The following is a 12,424-nucleotide window of genomic DNA, read 5'->3' on the forward strand; positions in this document are numbered from 1 at the left end:
TATTATTATTATCATTATCATTATTATTATTGTTGTTTTTGTGTGGTTGTTGATGTTGTTGTTCAAACCGCTGTTGGGCACAACTCAATCCAGGCACTGTCGTCGTTCGATCAGCGGAGAAATCAGATTCGAAATGAAAAAGACAACAAAAAAAAAGACAAAATCTCTTCAAGTACAGACGGAGATCTCTATGTATATTACGTCACATCAGCCAAATTGACATACTTAATTGTAAGTGTACAAGACTCTATACGTTTAAGAAGATGAGGAATGGAACCAATGAATAGCCTACATAAAAGAATAGCGAGCGTTTAATAAACAAACTATACAAGAAAGCAAGTAAAAAAAAAAATCGGTTACTTAGTCTCAAATCTGTTAATCAGTTCTACTCTTTGACTCGTGAAAAGTATAATTTAGTTCTGGGCTAAGAAGTTTTCAGCTGTTTGACCATTTTGGCCGAAGTTAAACGCGCTTTGTATGTATGAGTAGCGTATAGGTTAGAGATTAAGACTATTAAGAGAAACATTTCCGTTCGGAGATAAGGGCGCTACATCGCAGGCTGAGTGCAATTTTGCGACAACTCCAATTCCCCACTCTCGAGGGTTTTGTCACAGCTGTGAAGGCTGATAGAAGTTTGGGTCTTCGAGTCGGATGTTATGACTGTTAATGTTCGTATTCCGTACAATTTCAGCTTCCAACTCCCATTTTAATCGGTGCTATTTTATTGGGGGCTCTTGATTTAATAACACAACGCGAAATCAAGATGTTGTTGATACGTATGTTATTTATGATTTATGTCGTTGTCATGGAAGTCCCTTCTGTGAAATGTGTGTTTTATGTGATGTGGGCCAATGGTCTTAGATGGACACTGGAAAAATACATAGATAACTCCCGTTTTCGTGACTTGAATGCAATGCTTTCAAAGCGACTAACATCAAAGGCCGAAATGTATAGTAAGTACAAGATATAGCATTCAACTCAATTCGTGACGAGGCCATTGGAAATGCTCGGTAAGCAGTGCCTAGTGAAACAGTCAAGACAAAAGAGTGCAAATTGTAAAGTGAGATCCGAGTCCACACAGTATAAAAGTAATTCAGGTTACTGGATTAATTACACAGTGAGTAATTTGAGTAAACACACCAAACGAATATGGGTTATTGGGAAGAGAAAGTTGGATTAACATTTTTGAGACCCGGACATAGCTCAAGGTTACAAAACGAGTATTGCATCTATTTTTTTTTAAGGAAAGAAAAGATGCAAAAAATGTTTAGAAAAATCTTTTAAAGGAAAAATTCCCACGTCAGCTAAGGCTAAGTGTGAGTGAAGGAACGATCTGATGACGAATCTGCTCAGTCTGAAAAGTGATGCTACACTGTCTTATCTATTAAGTATGACACATCTCGTTGGAGGCGCAGCCTTAAAAAAAGAAAAGAAACCCCTTTATATATTTCTGGTAACTTAACAAGGTTTGTCATATTTAAAAGTTGAGCACTCCCTGGGGTATGCAGAAAGAACGCAGTTTCAGATTAGGATAACAAACTATTGGAGAAGCTTGACGGAGATGTCGTTGTCGTTGGTGTTGGCGTTATTGTTGTTGTTGCGGTTGACGTTGCTGTTGTAGTTGCTGTTGTTACTATTTTGTCGGTGTTACTATTACTGATGTTGTTTAAGTTTTTTTTAATGTTTGCGGTTGTTTGAGATTCTCCTGGTTGTGCTATTGTTGCTGTCTGTAAAATATGAAATGGTATACGTTTAACGCCCCTAACGACACTCTTTGGTTATTGTATGAGGCGGGGCTGTTGTCTTATCGGCTGTTGTTGTTATTGTTGTTGTTGTTGTTGTTGTTGTTGTTGTTGCTGCTGCTGCTGCTGCTGCCGCTGCTACCGCTGCTGTTGTTGATGTATTTGTTGCTTTTGTTCAGGATTACAACAACAAATGCAATAAAATGGAAATATTCACTGATACCTAAGGTGTGGGTGATCAGAAACTAAAAAATGCCACCATGACTCACGAAAGTTTTTTTTAAAGATCCATCAGACCACTTCGCAATATTTGGCCCCTAGTCTACCTAAAACACGCACAGCAGCTTATCATGTTTTGTTTCCCCCTTGTGGACTCCAGCTTAGAGATTCCGAGTGCTCGCAGTCTTTTTAACGCCTATATAAGTCTAGACAACATTCTATCGCTCAGACAAAACAATATAGCAGCTCGCCCGTACCGATTTGGCCAAAGACAAATTTGCTTGACAGCAACCCCAGTTCGTCTCTTGGAGAGAGCTGAAGAGATGCAACATTTTGACCGGCATAGTTTACAATGTAGAACTTTCTAATAACATCACCGGGGAAAAGTAAATGGGGTTACGCAGTACGTGCTGATGCTACTACCATTGACGTAGCCAAGCGGACAGAGAACTGATCGGCGATAAACAATTACAACTACCGGGGTGGTGATCCTGCCACGAGCTACATTCCAAGCTCAGACCGCTGAGCCGCTTCCAAAACAGTCCTCCCTCCGCCTCTTCTTACCGAGCATACGTTTGCTAGTAGCTTGTACAAAGAAAGCTCTCGGGTAAACCTTCGAGGCCCCATCTTCCACCCAAGCTAGACTCTTCATAGTTCTCCTGACTTCTGAAGAATAACATTTTGGACTTACCTTGCAGAAAGAAACCCGTCTCTCTTCTCTCTTTCTATATTTTTTTTTTCATACTTCCACCTCCTGTGTTTCATCCTTGATAGACACGAGCGGTATTTCATCATAACCACTGAATAAGTCTTTCCCCTCCCGCATAAGCAAGCTGAACAAGCCTGGCGGGGACCTAAACGTTTGATTAGAACAAGCGCCAAAGCGTGACCACTATCTACATTTCCGGACAAATATTTGGCTTTGTCGAAGCATCGGAGAAACGGGTCGGTAAGGGAAAATACGACCAGGGGCCTTATTGGCAGAGACGCATAGAGTTGGGCAAGGCAAAGCAAATCATACATAAACGTAATCACGGTTATGCAAGGAGCACGAAAAAAAAAAATCACATTTCTCATCTTGAGCGAACGAGAACCCTTTTGCAAAAGAAAAAAATTCGAATGGGACAGACTTTCGAGAGTATGTTCTCCTGGGATGTTTGAGTGGAGGAAAAGAGAGGGTATACGAGTGGAGTGCTTTTTCGATGCCTCTCTGTTCTTATTTTTAGATTTAGTAAGAGTTTTACGGTACTTGCGACACACTTAGGTCATATAAGTGCGGCCTCTCTGTTCTGACGTATGGACATGCAGCTCTAAAATGAAAACTTCGGATGGTCTATAATTATTATTAGAGTACTGACCTGGTTATCGTGGCAGTAAAAAGACTGGAGTAGTAGTCACAAACGTGGCATAATATTTATAATATTGTTATTGTGCCGTGAACGCATTTTATTCATTCAATTTAAGGGAGCTAGGGGAGGGGGGAGGGTAGCTTTTGCTCAGTACTATTGTTTATAGCAGTTCGATAAATAAATACGTAAAGTGGGGAAATGCAACATGCGCAAAAACGTAGTAGAACGCATGGTAATTTCGATGGGGTATAAGAATAATATTTAGTCGTGCCAATCTAGGTCAGATGACAAGATTTTTTTGGAATACCTGAATTCCCCATGGCTTATTATGCTCCTGTTTTGTGAGTTCGTTTACCCCTGTGTAGGTTCTCATAAAAATGTGCGCCTGATTGAGTTTTTGAAGAAGTGTAGGCATTCTGTGCATGAGCAAGTGGGTTTAGTTTGTTTGCGAAAAACGAGGCACATCGACGTATTAACGGTCGTTTGGTGTAGGAAAAAAGAAAAGACAGACAGAGAGACTTTAAAAGACCAAGGGAACAGAAAGGTGTAGGACCTACCAGTGGTAATCTCCAACTACCCACGAGTACGTGGGAGAACATTTTATAAATATTATTATGCATGTTTGTGTACTATGAGTATATCATTTATGTGTGTGTTCTTTATTTAAACAAAAAGTGAGCAAGTGTGTGATTGTGTGCGCGCGGGGAAAAATGGGGGAGGAGGGATTATTTGTGCTCTCGACAGAGAGAGATGAATGCGTTGGGGAACGATTCAGTGAGTATGATGTGCCAATGAGAAAAAGAAGAAAATTGTGTAAGACATCAGGTGTAAAACTATTTTATCTGTATACCTGAAGACCGAAATGGCCGCGACAGAAACTCTCGAAGGATAAGGAAAAAACATGCAGCCGATGCCTGTGATTGTGAAGGAATTTCAGAATAAACGTCCTAAATAACACTCTCGTGTTGAGAAATCAAACACCATACCCACGAAGAACTCCGTATGGTTTGAGCAGCAAACGCATACTTTTAATAGAACACTTTTAGAGCTATCTCTTTCATGATCCATCTCCAAAGTATAAACAGGGAGCATGTCTGAGCTCGGTATGTGTACACCACACAGCGCGTGTGGGTTTTTGCACCTCTGTTGACCACATGCGGACCACCACGAAGCGACATAAACATCCTGGTGGGTCCGTCGCTGGGGTCTTTGAGCTGGAAGGCTTGGATGTTGTTCTTGTTGTTTTGTTCTGTTCTGTTCTGTTTTGTTTTATTTTATTTTATTTTGTTTTGTTTTGTTTTGTTTTGTTTTGTATTGTTTTTTTGTGTGTTGTTTTTGCCCTCGAAGCTTACCAACGGTTGCTATACATTGTTGTTCTTGTTCTTCTGTTAGTTTTCTTGCTTTTTTTCGTTCGAAGCTAAAAAAAATTAGTGTTTTTCTAACCCACTTTCTTGTTGTCGCTCTTTGGCGTTTTTTTTTAATTAGGGGGGGGGGGTACGTCCAAAGCTATTCAACGTCTGGGGGTTGTTGTCACTTCTTGGGGGAGCCATAGTGTGATTTCTGGGGAGACACCCCTAAGTGCTCAAATGTCTGAACATTTTTTGTTTGTTTCAATTTAACTCAACAACACCTGTTTTAACTATTTTCTCGCTGTTAAATCTTTATAAACAGACAGATCTGAATTTCCAGTTCAAGTTTTATCTAGATCTAGACTTTTTTTAAACAATCTATTTTGGTATAATTCATTTCCATCTCTTGGCTACGTTGAATTTTCTTTACGTGTTTATGAGGGTTCGACATCCTAATAGGAATGAACAAATTATCCCAAAGACGACGAGTTAACTGAAGGGGAAAAAACCCCGAAACGAAAACTATTAGATCCATGCATGCTCTTTAATGTTGTGTGTTTCGCTAGCATGTCTCGGGTTTTACTTGGTGAGCTACTAAAGTTTCCAAATGGGCTGTGACAACCGAAAAAAGAATTAAGAAAAAGCTAGACTGCACTGCTGGTGGTCTAGTGGCTGGTCTCACAGACTCTCAACCGTAAAGTTCTGGGTTCGAATTTCATCAGGATCGAGTCCAAAGTTGTAATCTTGAGGAAGATACTTTACATTAATTTTCCTCAGTTCACCCAGGTGGGTATGGGTATTTAGCCATAATAGACAGTGGAAAAAAATCATGCTAGTTTGTTAGTGCTACAACGAGTGTAATCAGCAGCTTGCACTAACAGGAAACCGACAATGTTTCGAAGTCGTGTTCAAGTGTCTGCTGGGGTAATAATAATAGTTAAACGAATAGTCATACTGCAGAGGGTAGGTCTGCACTATATAAATGAAATAATAATAATAATAATAATAATAATAATAATAATAATAATAATAATAATAATAAAAACAATAATAATAATAATAATAATGACGATAATGGCAATAATGATGATATTATAATTATTAATAATAATAATAACAATAGCATTATTATTATTATTATTATTATTATTATTATTATTATTATTATTATTATTATTATTATTGTTATTATTATTAAGCTTATTACTATTATCATTTTCATTAATAGTCGTATTATCATTATTATTATCATTATTATAATTACTATTCTTCTTCTTCTTCTTCTTCTTCTTCTTCTTCTTCTTCTTCTTCTTCTTCTTCTTCTTCTTCTTCTTCTTCTTCTTCTTCTTCTTCTTCTTCTTCTTCTTCTTCTTCTTCTTCTTCTTCTTCTTACTATCATTATTGTTATTATTGTTATTATTATTGTTATTACCATTGTTATTATTATGGTGTTGTTGTTATTATCATAATTATCATTATTATCATTTTGTTGTTATTATTTCTATCTCGATTATTATTATTATTATTATTATTATTATTATTATTATTATTATTATTATTATTATCATTATCATCATTGTTGCTATCATTTAGTTTCGTATACTTTTGAGTAAAACGTATATAATATCGACCTGAATTAATAGTACACTGGGGATAGATTAAAGAGCTTTGATGTTTTTAAATATCATTATGAAAAGAATGTCCACAAAAATATTCAGCTGATGGATTATCCAACACTGTATTCCTGACAAATTTAGGATTACACAAGAGCAGAAAGTCACCAGCCATAACAACGTAAGTTACCTTAACAATTCTTAATATTGATGACATTTTCTATTTGTATTATAAAAGTCGTGAATACCCCTTTCAGAAGGGCAGGGTGACTCATTTTGGAGGAATCACTGGATGACACTCTCAGATAAAACAGTATCTTTAGGGCATGACGGCTCTTTTAAACTCACCCTGTCAAATAGAAGTAAAGAAGACCTTTCCGTGTGTATTCAGGAAGGAATGGGTTGGGGGCAGGAGCCTCCATTGTGTCAAATAAAATGTTACATGTTAAATAAACATCTCACTCAAGCCCTGCAAGTCAAGACGCAAAGTTCCGTCTTGCGGTTCAAATTACAGTTTAACAGTGTCCCGGTAGAGACAACGCCTTCTTCAGATTGTCGCACTAATAATTCAGCTCGAAGCTTGTTGTAAGGCTTTTCAAAGGAGAAGCCGGGTTTTGAAGGAAAGATCGATGCTATTGCGTTGAGTTCGGGTATTGAAAGGTAAACCTAGTTGCGGCAGTGAATGGGGACAATGGGGCAGACAGTATATAGCACCACTCTCCATGTCTTTTTAGAATCAACTTAGGGAGATGTGCCATTTGTACCAGGTCATCACAATGTGATATCTTCTACAAAATGTCTTTACGCCATCACAAAACATTCTGGAAGACTAGCTCGACACTCCGAATAATGTGGGGATATTGCAGTCTTTAATCAATGGGGGGGGGGGGCATGGAAGAAATGTGAAAGTCATATCGATAGAATGAAAGAAAGAGACTGAATAGACACCAAAAAAACGGGCAAATAATCAAGAGAAAGGCCACAAAGAAGGTGGCCAGACAAAAAGACATCAGAGAGTGGACGGGTACAATATGAAAACGGAGAGCAGCTGATAGAACAGAATGTATATTTTACAGTGGGCGGACGACGCCTAGTTTCAAGTTTCAAGGAAAACATCGCCGGAGAAAGAATAAACAAATTAGCAAGCGAGGAGACATGAAAGCCCTGTCCGTCGAAATTATTGGCCAGCGACGTTCATAGGTTTGTGTACGTCTTCTGCAGACAAGGGACACAGATGATAATTATTATCATGCCTGCTTGTTTGTTTGTTTAAGTAAAGAGAAGAACATCGACACAATAATAGTCAATTAGACCTGGGGAAAAAGCAAGACAGAGGGAAAAGGAAGAAGTAGTTTTAACCAGTGGCTTCCTCCAACCACCGGCCTATCATGCCTGTACTTTAATTAATAGCCTCTTCCAAGCTCACAAGAAAGAATAGCTTCAATAGGCTTTCGGGTTTCAGACCTGGCTTTTGGTGGGGATTATTCCATGGGACTGAAAGAACCACGTGTTTCGTCCCAAACAGGGCCTACCGACATCTAACTTTATTAAATATGCATATTAATGGGCTGCCGAACCTTTCATCCTCATTACTACGGTCAGAAGTGATAACAAATTGGAGACAAGCTGTCGTCCTTCCGACCCAGACTAAATAAGCAAGCAGCACGAGCCTGATCCGGCCTTAGTGCTGATAAGATCTTTCAGTTTCACTTTGTAACATGGGATACGCTGTTGCTAAAATGTGGTTATGGGCGGTGGTGTGTATCCTAAGAGATGCTTCTTTTTGCAACGAGACATCAGACACCACGAAGTTTGCCTGCACTTTGTTACAGGCCGACCCAGACGCTAGCTATTTAGCTCAGGCGACAAAGGCCAGATACGCTTTTTTTTAAAAACATTTTTTTGTGGGACAGACTCCCATGCGGCTCATCCAAACATTCGTCTCCTTCGGGAATTTAGAAAGTAAAAGCTAGTATACTGGGAAGAGTAGGTGGGGACGATGAACGTATAAACATTGTATGTTTACTTAAAAAGACGTGGTTTCTTTAATTAAGGTAATGCCCATGTTCAATAGGATGGAGAAAAGTGGGTGGGAAACCTTGACAATTCCTTCACGAGGTTCACAACTTGGCTCTGGAATCAGTCTTGAGCACTGGTGCTTTTTCACCATTTCTGAATGGCTCCAAAATAGTTGAGATGTCTGTTCGTCTCTATACATGACTATACAACTAATACACAATGCATATATTTATGTATATATATATATATATATATATATATATATATATATATATATATATATATATATAAAATATATATATATAAGATGTATAATACTATATATATAATATATATACATATATATATTATACTATACACACACACATATATATATATATATATATATATATATATATATATATATATATATATATATATATATATATATATATATATATACATATATATACATATGCATATATTAATAGGAATCAATATAATAATGGAATAATGTATATTTATTTTACAGCCCTATCGACTCAATCTAGAATATTTAGGACGCGGGCTACTTCTACCTTTACAGTCAGGGCCAGACTGGGCTCAAGGGAATACAGACGGCATTCACATTAATAGACGTAAAGATAATCAATCAAAAATTCAGGGTGCAACAACGACTTGTTTGCTTTTTTTTTTTTTTTTTTTTTGAGTAAAGAAAATCACATCGACACAATATTGGTCATTTAGTGCGGGGGGAAAATAAGAAAGAAAAACAGAAACAACAGAGGGAGGAAAGTAAGGAAATAGGACCTACCAATGGCGCCCTCCAACTTCCAACCACTCGTTTAGTCCGCAACAGCGACGAGTTGAACGACGGCTGTCCGACTCTGTGGAGCAATATAGGCAATAGGTTTATTAATAAGGTGAGAGTGAAAGATGTTTTCCAAAAAAGAATCTTCAAAGCTGCGCACATCTTTAAGTGGAACGTTTGAATGCTAAAAATGAGGTAACTTTCCCTGCCAGAATTGTTCTCATCGGCTATAGCAGGAATCGCAAGTAATCTCAATCTCTTCTATTTCGTCTGAGAAATATTGTTCTCCGCAAATACATGTACATCGGTTATCGTCAGACATTGACAGATGAACAATTAGACAATCAACAATTTATTTATAGGGGCACCAGCAATCCATAGGTGCTGTTTTAGCCTTAGAAGAACTATTATTATTATCATTATTATTATGCTACTACTGCTGCTGCTGCTGCTGCTGCTGCTGCTACTACTACTACTACTATTATTATTATTATCATTATTATTATTATTCTAGGAAGTGCCTATTTGCAACGCCGCGTTGCGATTAGCGCCAGTGCTAAATAAACCGCCGTGTGTTAAATATATAAGGCTTAATCTACGCTTCGTTGTTGGAAGTTCTGATGGCCGAATGGACAGCGTGTCTGTGTTTGAAGTCAAACCATTATATTATGAGCGTGGGTACGAATCCCGGTCCTCGAAGGTTTTTTTTTTCTTTCTCCTCTTCCCGACTGACCAACAATGTTTCCCCATAATTATAACTTGTTGCTTTGTAGTTTTTTTTATGTAGTGATGAAGCATGCACATTCTGGTTTTGTCCGCAAGAGGAGCTTTTACCAACAAAGTAGGTCTATACTTTTCCTTTTTCCAATTTAGGCCTGGTTAAAGTTCAATAGTGGCTTTCCTTGGTCTGTGAGTCTAATTATTTTTAAAAAAATAAATTATTTAGGTTCAGGAGAAGAAAAAAAAACCCCTCCGGGACAATGCCATGCTTGGAAGCACTGAACATTAGAGAACGTTGACAGTTGTATACTTTCTCTAGGCCTAACGTTAGAGAATGTAGACACTACCCCCTGCTAATTTCAACGTCGAAGCCTGGAAATCTAGATCAGGCGACGTCATGTGTGAAGGCAAAAATATAAAGTGCACTCAGAGATAGATCTAATTGTTATTTTTAGGTATTGTATGACTACACTGCGGACAGAAAATCATAGTGCTTAGACCGAGTTGCACCGTCTTGTTATTGTTATCCAAGCGTCTTTTGACTAACTTGCTCAAACTGAAACTCAAATGATTATGATTATGATTATGAGAGATGAACAAGACTACTTTTGTGCAAACAATGTCAGTGTCAGAAACAATTGTTAGATCTAGATCTAGATCTACCCAATATTGATCTGAATAAGAAAACGTATTAAAAGGTGCCAAATCCTAGTAGGTTTATCAAGAAACTGAGAAAGCTTCCACAATAAGGCAAAACTACAATATTATTATGTAGAAACGATGGCTACTAGGCCTAGTATTGGCGTTTCAAATAGCATGGGCTCTATTCAGAACGCGGCTTTTCAAATAGCATGGGAGCTAATCAGAACGCGGCGCTGCAAATAGTGTCTGCTTGTTATTATTATTATTATTATTATTATTATTATTATTATTATTATTATTATTATTACTATTATTAATACGATTATTACTACTACCATTACCAGTGGTATTTTTATGATTATGATTATGATTCTGATTATTATTATGATTATTATTATCATTTGATACACTCCCGGACCTCATGGTGTTCTCTCCATGACTGCTGGGTGGACCTCGCCCTCCAGCTAATCTGACCGCACTAGCCTGGAGAGTGAACAGGTGGTTTAACAATCGATTGATTATTTATGACGGATGTGATGGAGGTTTTGATCAGTGGACCAAACACGAATACTTAAACAGTCTGAATAATGTTCAAGCTTAAATATCCTAGCTCTCTCGACCCACTTTTTTCCCCCAATACAACTTGGTTGTTTCAGCGAGCATGTCAGTATGACATTTCTCTCTAAATTCAAGTCCACTGAACAGTACTAATTGTTGTAAAACTTATCTCAAAGCTCAGTGTAAGTAAAATCTATATAAAAACATACAAGAGCCTACAGTGAATTACGTGTATAAGCTTATTTCAGGGAATTAAATGTAAAATTTCTTCCAGTGTAAAACGTATCTCAAAATGTATCTCCCTTGCTTTGGTCTGTTTCTTGTAGCCCGCTACGTCCTTAAAATGTTAAGGAAAAAAAGACGAGGTGTGAGAACAAAAACTAATGACAGGGTAGACATTTTTGGGGTCTTTCAAAATAATGACCAAAAAATGAAATGCAATACTATAAGGTTATTTAAGAAGCGGGACAGCAGAGTTTAAAGTTAATCTCCGAAAGGACTGATAATAGCAGAGGCCCCTATATTTAGCCAGACATTTTAAATAATAGTTTTCAATAGTTTGGCAATAACGGGTTTGATTTCTGTACTTCAAACAGGTTGGTTTTCTTCAACCGACAGCGACGGCATAATATTATCATATCCATCATTTTTAAGCTGAAGGCTAATTCGCTGCTTACGGATACTGGATTTCTTGAGGAATAATTGATGCTGATCTATTTTGGCCTCGACGATAATAAATATTTCTACCGGACTTCCCTTGTACCTCTCAAGAAAACACTGCGCAAAACTATAAAATGAAAGGACATGTTCTTGTCGTTACATATCTTTTGGGGTTGTAATTATTTTCCCAACAGTTATGCACCTTTAAAGAATATCGAATAGCAGACATCGAGAGTGCAATCTGTCAAAGGGCAAAGTCTATATTTGCTGTTTTTCTTTTGGAAAAGAGTATTATACATTTTATAACATTCTTCGTGAATCTGATCAAGCAGAGCCGGCTTGTCGTTTAAGTGTCCATCCGACTTACGCATGACAGTACCAGTTAGTCTGGGTTTTTCCTTTTGTGCTCAAACGTTAAAGTCACATAATACACTCCCCTTTACAGAACAGCACAGCTCAATCACTCGCTAGAGTAGGAACAAGGGACGTAAAAAAAACCCTACCGCAGACTACGGCTTCAAGTTTCAGGTTGACCCACCTATTCGCTCTTTTGGCATAACAAGATCATCAATTCCAGAGGCAGGCACTTTGGGTCAACACATCCGCCTCTCATTTTTTCGTGGGAAGCTCTGGGAAAACCAGAGTGTTTTGGGACCGAACTGCTTCCGCTGACGGCAAACCGCTTTGTTACGTTTTGTTTTGGCCTGAGCTAAACACCCGACTCCACACGCAATTTGTCAATTCCAAAGTGGAAAATGTGGTC

At 37.8% G+C, this 12,424-nt stretch overlaps 1 protein-coding gene across 7 annotated transcripts in view; it reads right to left on the reverse strand.

Annotated features, from left to right (window-relative positions):
- The window catches only part of LOC101856787 (fibroblast growth factor receptor 4), a 263,607-nt gene that overhangs the window by 170,202 nt on the left and 80,981 nt on the right, over window positions 1–12,424 (reverse strand). For all 7 annotated transcript variants that reach the window (XM_035968427.1, XM_035968429.1, XM_035968428.1 and 4 more), the window contains exon 3: window positions 9,085–9,157. The gene's annotated coding sequence lies outside the window, so the exon portion shown is untranslated. The remainder of the gene's footprint in view (window positions 1–9,084; window positions 9,158–12,424) is intronic.

This window comes from Aplysia californica, unplaced genomic scaffold (assembly GCF_000002075.1).
Source record: "Aplysia californica isolate F4 #8 unplaced genomic scaffold, AplCal3.0 scaffold00059, whole genome shotgun sequence".
Classification (NCBI taxonomy): domain Eukaryota; kingdom Metazoa; phylum Mollusca; class Gastropoda; order Aplysiida; family Aplysiidae; genus Aplysia; species Aplysia californica.